The sequence below is a fragment of the Tachysurus vachellii genome, chromosome 26 (genome assembly GCF_030014155.1).
Source record: "Tachysurus vachellii isolate PV-2020 chromosome 26, HZAU_Pvac_v1, whole genome shotgun sequence".
NCBI lineage: Eukaryota > Metazoa > Chordata > Actinopteri > Siluriformes > Bagridae > Tachysurus > Tachysurus vachellii.
The window spans coordinates 8,235,120-8,244,753 of NC_083485.1; positions in this window are offsets into that span (position 1 = coordinate 8,235,120).

The following is a 9,634-nucleotide window of genomic DNA, read 5'->3' on the forward strand; positions in this document are numbered from 1 at the left end:
TTTTATATTTTTCTTTTTTGTAATTGAAATGATTTTTTAACACCTGATAAATCTGAAAGTGAGTTATTTCAAACATAAACCTAGTTGCTAAGAAAAAAGAACTAATAACATGAATAATAGAAAATTCTGATCTGTACTGATGTGCTTTAGTGTGGAAATACAGAAGGCCAGATTTGCTATAAAGCACATTCATTATTGTATTTGTTGTAAATACAATTTTCATAAATTGGCTAGCTTGCAACTGTGGACCTTATCTTTAAGTAGTTATAGATATCATTTTCTACACAACACACATTGAAGATTTCATGCACCTAGAAGAAGTAGTTCAAAGGTAATGACTACAAAGGTAAAAATTAGAGACGTGTCTCACTGTATCTCAGAAACTAATGCAGATACCAAACAAATAAAATTGTGTATATTATTTATTGGGAATGGTTACATTAAAGAAAAAAGACAAAAACTGTTGTGGGTCTTAAGAAGATGTGACATGTGGCATCAAGGGCTTGTGTATTGATGTTTTATTATCTAGTAATGAATTATGTTGGTTTGTTGGACAGTATTTAACTTTATGTACTTAAGCAGTGGCTTATCTTGTTCTTTCATATTATTAAAAGCAATTACTTAACAATCTTGTTACTATGGCTTTATGACAATAGATTTACTAAAAATGCCAATTAGTCCTGTCCTGCAAAGACAAGACCTAAGATTTTAGACCATGGAAACATGAGAAATTTCAATTTTTAAACACTAGTTCTAATTTTAGTCTTAATTGTTTAATTGCATATTATGTTATAATATAAAATAAGAAGACCAATTTAAAAAGCTGTGGTTTGCAGATATATAAATACTTAAACACTGGGGTTGGGGGTGGGGTAGGGTAATCTGCTGAATGCTGAGATTTTCAATGAGCTCATTTTCCTTTGAGTTGTATTTTTGGAGCTTTGTCTAGTTTTGAACCATCTGCACTGTGTTTATCTCGATCTCAGATCGTGTGAAATGTCATCTGTTGAAACTGGCTAAAGGCTTTGAGAAATGTCTTTTCTGGCCATAAAGCGTGTTCTTAGGGTTCTTAGCATAGTTAATAGCATGCTAAAGGCTGAAAAGGTTTATTTGTGTATTTCTGATCCCTCGCATTTCATGTAGCGTTTCAACACAGTCACGTAGCATTTCAACACAGTTCAGTGTGAATTTTCCATTTGGACCCAGAAATTTCACGGTTAAACAAACATGAAAATCATTTGGGAGCTCTTAATGTTTTTCCATCTGAATGTGCATGCACTGGTATGAGAATGAGGCTGAAGGATATATTGTTCTTCCTTGGCATGTAGACTAAGACTAATACACTTCAGTATGAATGGGATGGGATTAGCTTTCCTTCCATTTAATTTAGCAAAAATGTTTACTTACAGAGCCAGTTCATAATGTTTATAACAATAGAGATTTATTCTTACAGGGTTTCTTACACACAGATGGATTTGATCTAACATGGATTGTCAAGTTTTACACAGATTTGTGGAGATCATGCCAGCTTGTGTGTATAATGTCATCTAGCGTTCTCTCAGATTGCACAGGGATCATCATTGTACTGTTTTCATGTCTCTCCTGCAATGTTCAAGTTCAGTTTGAGAATATAGCTGGATGATGCAATTAAACCTTTGGACCAATTTGAGATCCTAAGCATTCTTGAGCTAGTTTTCTTGATCCTGAATCCTCCCTGTCCCTGTAAATAGAAAAGTATTCCTGATGCAAACATGATGCTTCCCCCACCATTCTTCACCTAACACCTACCAAAAAAAAATCTATCACTAATGAGCAAGCCATGGTGGCAAGGAAAAACTCAGTGGAATGATAAGCGGAAGAAAGAGGAACCAGACTAAGAAGGGAACCCATCCTCGGGTGACACTGGAGGATAGGTAAATAATGTAAATAATTTCCTTCCTACAGCTGTTTATAGTCATGTGGATTTGTGTAACTAAGAGCTTCTGAGGAACTAATAGGTCAGGGTTATTTATGAGTTCATTATAAATAACACAAATCCACATAAATAATCACACAAAATTATAAATAATCACACAAAACTGACTGATGCAGTGGCAGATCAAAGATGGTGTGATAGTCTCCAAGTCGTTCTATCCACAGTAATCCTGTGGGTCATGGGCTGTCCATGCAGATCTATCCCCGGCAGAGTGCTCCACCAAATGACGAGACTCCAACCAGGGGTAGGATGTCAGGATGGATCAGGTAGTTCCGGAAAGATGAAGCCGTCACAGTGGGAACTCGTGAGTGGCATGTATAGCTCGACAGAGACAGAGTATGCACAATAAAGGACAACCACCACCTGCACTTGTAGTAAGGTTTATCTGAAATAATGGACAATAATTATAGGTCTAACTAACTGCAATTGCAATTTGAATTGCAATGTGAATTTGAGGTGTGCAGGTGTGCAGAGTGGGGCAGTTGCACAAATATCTTTACGTACACATGGCAAACAGACATGATTAAAAAATGACAAAAACCTGTGTTACATGTGTGGTCTTACAGTATAGTGGTTAAAAAGCCACGTAATCAGTTGAAACCCAGTATGTGTAGGGAGTGGCAGACTCACTCTGTCAACACTCAAAAATAGCCTTCATGTCATACAGCTCAAGTCAGAGTAGATTAAAGTTAACAGCAAAGAATTTCCATGATCATTTTTTTTTTATTCATTTACCCATTGTTGTAATAACCCTCATCAAAATGCTTTGAGGTTTGTTTGATATATTAGGTCAGATGGCAATTAACTTTTCCACTCTTTTAGAAGAGGTTTAAGAGGCCACAGCCATATTGAGGAGTTAAAGAATCTCCTTAAAATGTTAACATTAGCGAAGACATCATATTGTTAAAACCTACCTTTTATGGTTCTGTGGTTTATAATGGTTGCAGTGAGGTAGGAAAAGCTGTACACATGGACAAAGCAAAGCTCACAAAAAGATGTAATGTAATTTTTATTAACATAGAGTATATATTGTGATATTGGTGACAGAGCAAAGTATTTTTAGCTCTGTTATATTATAGAGTGTATTTGGGATGATTTGGGGAAACGCCCACTGCTTGCTCTTAAAGGGATTAGTTAATAGTTGGATGATTATTAAACTGATACTATCACACCTGCTAGGCAGATCTATATGTTTGGTGGTGGTCAGCAATGGAAATTTTTAAGCAACCTGATATTTCCTTTTCAACAGTGTTGAGATGCTTAGGCTTGTGGTCACTCCCAGAGATTTGGCACAAGACTCTTTCAGTGTCCTTAGGGTTTTTGCGGTGGCACCAGCTGTATCCAGCAAAATGCTATGTATCTACTGTCACGGTTTCTTTCATGATGACTCACTCCTTTTGAGTCTGTTACTAAAGTGTGGTTACTGCCATGCTCTGAGTTCAATGAGCCATTTGAAGTCATCATTCTGAGTTATGTAGAGAATAGCAGCAGATGACACAGAGTGTTTTACCAGGCACTGACATAAGTATTTGAGCCTTCTAATCTAATTAATAAACCCAGATCTACACAGTGATCTAGAGATAATTTGTAGTGTTCTTCGTAGGGTTTCTGTGGTTAAATATCTGTCAAGTGTATCTTTAGACCGTACCACTAGAGTCTCTGATGAAGGTTTTGGTCCTAAACCTGCTTGACTGCAGTAAGTATGCATGTACTGGTATATTGCCATGGCATCAATGCACAAAATGATCTGCTGTGACATCCAGCTTTCATCCACTTTTTTTTTTCAAGAATCAAGGCAGCTATTTTGCAGCTATATTACCAAACTCAGAGTTAAGAGAATGAGAAACAGCCACTGTGGCTTGTGGGATCTTGGTACACAAAGCTGCTGTAGTAAAGTCCTCTGAGTTCTTTACTCCATCATGCTGTTGCTCTTGCATTTGGCTTATATTTGGCACAAATTTCTCTGCTTTCAGAAACCAAGATTTCTGCCCATTTGTGTTGCTGTTGCAAGAAGAACTGGTGTATTTTCTTGATAAGTAGAACCTGGTTTATTAAAACACAGAAAACAAACATGAAATATGTGTGACCTCTCTGCTAGGATGTCACTGTGATAGCTAAGTTGGATTAGCTAGCTAGTGGTTAGTGTTATTTAGATTAAGGCTACATTAATTAAAGAATTGAACAGATGCTTTTGCTTGTGAGTCTGATCTTTTTTTCACAAAATTAATCATGGCAAGAAATGCCTACCTTTACTGGAAGAGGCAGAGATGAAAATTTTTACTGCCATGTTTATTTGCTATTAACTGTTTTGAACAAACTTGACTAGTAACAATAAAATAAAAGATGTAATGAATTATTCTCATGCTTAGAAATGTATCTTGCTCAAAATGTTTCCTTGTTTTTCCTTTGGATAGCAGTGTGTAGAAATGCATGGAAAAGTGATTATATTGCATTATCAAGAAAAAAACCCCACATGTTTAAATGTATAGAACATCATTTATGTGCCACTGGTGGTTGCAGATAATTAGTTAAATCAGTATTTTTGTGTTCATTAGCTAGATATTGCTTAGCTTAGCTTATTTAAACAATACTATATACTATATACTATATTTCCTTTCCGTTTTGTTTTCTTCATCTTCATTTGATTGCCCTGTGGCTTGTGGAACATCTCCTGTGGGAACACCAGGTGTCAGTAATGATACTGACTTAAGTCAGAAGTTATAAATATTTATTCATTCTAAAGATCTTTTTTACTGTCTTTTTTTAAAATTAATTTAAGACATTTTTTAAAGTGCACAGCGTTGAATTGCAAATGCCTTGCACCGATTGACCTCTCACAACTTTGACAAGAAATGTCTGCATTAAATCATTCATCCATGTCTGGCTACTTGCTTTCCTTCTGTACCAGTCAGTGTGTGACCTCCATAGCAACAGCCCTTTTAAACCCAGCGGTACATAAACAAACCAGCAACACAAATTATGACTCCTGGGCGATTCATTTAAGTCAGCTGAACTCATGCTTGGAGATCATTTCCACATTATTGCCGTTAAATCATTAAATATATAGGCAAACATTGGTTATGCTTGTTTTACTTGGCCCATAAAAGGGAAGGGAGTATTCGGTACCTACAGAAAGTACTTTGCACACACAGTAAAACTTCTCAGATGAATTTAAGTGAAGACAGCCAAATGTTTCAGCAGGAGTAGGCAGGAGGAAGCACTGGGTTGAAAATATATACAGAACAAATGAAGAGAATCAGTACTGATTTGCTGCCTTTGCTTGGTCATTCTGTTGCTGAGAGCAGGTTGCATAGCAGTCCAGCAGCAGTAAACAATATAGTGTAGTTAGGGTGTTGGTGGAGAGAAACGCACGCAATCTTAAGACCTTAGATGTGTGTTGTGGATTGTGGAAATTGTGTATGTTGATATTGTCATCGACTAAAACACATGCACAGGTCATTCTTTCTAAACGGACCTGAGTACGAGTAAATTCACGTACTCATTCACATACTGCACACATCCAGTGCAAACGAACTCACACTCACACACCCTCCTACAGGTAGTTTCGGGTTCAGTATACCACTTTTTATGCAAACATGCACAAAATATAAACACTTTTGTGCAAATGGAATATCAGGAAAAATTAATTGATCAAGTAAAAAAAAAGTATAGTTTGGAAGGTTAGAACACTACAGTACTGATAGGCTGAACTGGCAAATCCCTTTTGTCTTTGCTGTGGCTTCCATCAAATAATGGTGAATTTTTAGGCTTGCAATAGCAAATGATATGGACACGATAAGAATGTAACCTAATATCTGTTTGAGTTACGATGGAGGAAAAGTGCTGAGCTACGATTTGGTTAGAGATGAGGTGGCAGGTGCCACGTTGAAAAACTCAGCAAGACTCCATTGGGCAAGAGCCCATTGTCACTTTTTCAGCACTCACAGCAAGGGAATATTGCCAGAAAATTTGCAAATTTGTCCTCTTAACTGTGCATGTCTATAATCTCATGACCTCAACATTTTAAAAACTGACTTCTACATCCATGAATTGTTGTGTAATAACATATTCAAAGACTCTAATTCAAACACTCCCAATAATAGCCCTGTCTCCTCATCTGTTTTAACCATTTTAATTGGAAAATTCATACTCTAAAATTCCTGAAAATGTATGGGCTGGTCTGGCTGTGAAAATGTTCCAGTGAGATGTTTATGGACAAATAGTGTGTTAGATTTATGGGAATTTCCAAAAAAAAGGGAATAAAGGGATTTCTCCAAACCATCTAGCATAATTGCAGCAAATGGAAGCTGAATTTAGTCCTCGTTTACTTTCTGTGTCACACAGCTGGGAAATTTGCTATCTAGAAATCAATAGTAGTAGTGATGGCCAAAACACAATGAACAAATACACACTATCATGCAATTATCCAATCAGCCAATCATCTAGCAGCAGCACAACATATACAATTATCCAGATACAGATCAAGAGCTTGAGCTAATGTTCACATCAAACATCAGAACGTGATTTTATTCACTTTGATCATGGCATGATTGCTGGAGCCAGACGGGCTGGTGTGGGGATTTCAGAAACTGCTGATCTCCAGGCACATTTTTTCCAATCTTCAACTGTCCGGTTTCAGTGAATCCGTGTCCACTGTAGCATCAGATTTCTGTTCCTGGCTGAAAGAAGTGGAACTACAATAACAACAATAACGTATTTACGCTTTGGGAGATTTGTTTAATAAAACATACCAAGCAGCTATTTCCTGATGTATCTCCCCTGCTTCCTCAGAACACCGTAGTGCCGATATGCTGATATTGAAAAATCCTGTTTTCTTCACTGTCTCCCATTAAATAATGCCACTGTCTGCAGTAGCCAAGGTCATGTATATGATAACAACATGCAGTATCTGTTTGAATTAAATAGTTTTTGGCTGCTTTTGTGGTGGATGGATATGTTTTTTTATTGGCCGATGCCGATATTTATAAACAAGCGAGGTTTATTGCAGTGATGCCATATTTCCCCCAGATACCATAATATAGTTACATTCTGCTGCAATAAACCTTCCTCAAACACCAGCAAAAAATGTAAGGGAATCAACACAAATTCAGTGCTAATGTTTATTTAGATCAAATGCACATGTTCGTGCATATGAAGTGCCTGTACACATTTAGATGAAATTCTGTTTGTACAACAATTCAATTTGTAAAAGAATGGACTAAAGATTTTCTCTGTGACATCAGTTATGAATATTGCAAACAGTGCAAGTTTGTGTCCCCTGTAACTGTACTGACTAACATGATGATGGCAGCATTTGCGATGAGATTATTGCACATGCTGTACATGCACTTTTTGTGTTGTTAATTAATTTAAAATCATAAACTAGAATAAACATTGCTTATCTTAGAATTGTTTGACTCTTTCAGCCTTACCATTTGTTCCTTGGGAACTGTAATACAAGTGCATTCTCTGAGGCCCTTAATTGTATTTGAAAGTAGCTTGCGATTGCTGTGGCAGAGAAAATAGGAAGGTCAAGCACTTATTTTAACCAGCCATGCCTGCAGGCTGATCAGATGATTAAAATACTCGATATCAGTCTAATTAATTGGCTGGGCTAATCAATCGCTCCTAAACTAGCGTTTCCACCTCAAGGTTAGACATGTGCATTCTGAGGTTTTTACTGCTCACCATGGTAGTAAAAAATAGTTAACTAAGTTACCATTGTCTTTCTGTCAGATTGAACAAGTTCCACTGACCTCTGATAGCTATACATTCTGTGTAAATCCCAGGAGATCAACAGTTTCTGAAATTCTCATACTCGCCTGTCTGTCAACAATCATGCAACAGTCAAAGTCACTGAGATCAAAATTTTCTCTAATCAGAAAACCATTCTGATGTTTGATGTATGTATGTGATCATGTGAAGCACTTGACATGTATCTGCATGGCTTTATGCACTGTGCTGCTCCCACATGATTGGCTGATTGGATAATTGTATGAAGGAGCAGTTATTTATATCATATAAAGTGGGTGGTGAGCATGTGGGCTGAATATTCTTCTATTTCAGGATTCATAATTTGCTCCAAAGCTCTTGGATACACAACCTTGACTATAAACTATATACAGTTGTAGAACTCTGCTGCCTGGATCATAACCTAAACTCCCATCATGCATCACATTAAACCTTCCTTTCAAAAACTGCATTTTCTCCATATTGAACACATATTGATTTTAAGATTCTTCTTGTCACTTTTAAAGCTCTTCATAACCTTGCTCCACCATACCTCTCAGATCTTATCCAGTTCTATTCTCCCTCTTGTACTCTATACTCTTCCTCATCAAGGCCGTTCATTACACCCCCTGCCCGTTTAACCACCAGAGATGCTAGAGCATTTAGTTGCGCCTCTCCTCGTCTCTGGAATTCTCTTCCAGAAATCATCTGTAACGTCAACTCTAACCACATTCAAAACACGAATCAAAAGTATTTATTCAGAACTGCTTACTCCACATGATCTTAGGCTGCACATAAATCTCATTATGTTTAAGTGTTAGATAACTTTTATTTAATATTGTTTTACTGTATTGGCCTTGCAGTGGCAGCATAAGTGACCTGGGATTCAAACTCACATCCTTCTAATTGGTAGTCCAACACCTAAACCACTAGGCTACCACATCCCTTTTTTGGACAAAATCATTATTTTGTCACATATGCATTCCAGCACAGTGAAATTATTTCTTTGCATATCACAACATTTGAGGGTGCACAATACAGCACCCCTAGAGCAGTAAGGATCAAGGGTCTTCTTCAAGGTCTCATCAGTGGTGGCTTGAACCCTGATCTTCCAATCAACACCCGGACCACTGCACTGATATAATACCGGGTCCATATTGGCATCAGTACTGCATGCAGCTGACTTATAAAACAAATTGGGTAGATTTTGTTGCCAAGCACATGCTGGAACCTATTGTTTTGATTGGGATATTTTCCTCTCAGGGGCAAAGCACTGAACATCTCTATTTCTTAAAGGAATTTTCCTACTTCTTCCCTAAAATGCTCACTATTAGCCAAGCATCACAATTTTTTTGCACCTTGTTATTACTTGCCTGAAACCAAAAAAAGGCTCCAAATCAGGAAATCAGATCATAACTCTGCAAAGTTTTTGCATGTTGAAATATACATACAGAGTATATGACTTACGGTAATTTATTAGTTTGAATGCATGGATCAACTACAATTATGGGCCACGGACACCATTAGCTATTGGCATTTTAAATCTAACTAGCTTCTTGTACGCTATTTACTCTTATTCATGAAATTGCGAATGTTGTGCTTGGACCCCAGTGATTACTGCTCATGATTTAATTCATTAGTATTACTTATGCAATATCTTTCTCACAAACATGTTTGTCTTTATCTTAAAGAACGCTTCATAAACACCATTAATGCGACTGCTTTTCCACCAACGTTACTAATAGCTAAAGAGATTTCTCCTTGTTGTTTCAGTTATTTAATGTGTTGATGTGTCCTTGTGATAAATTAAAGAAATGTTGCGATGTTTTTAACCTAATATGTATCTGCCATCTGTAGCTCATGTTTGATTGGGAATACTTTTCCAGAGGGAAGAATTTGTGGTTATGTGTTACCAACATAGTCAACATA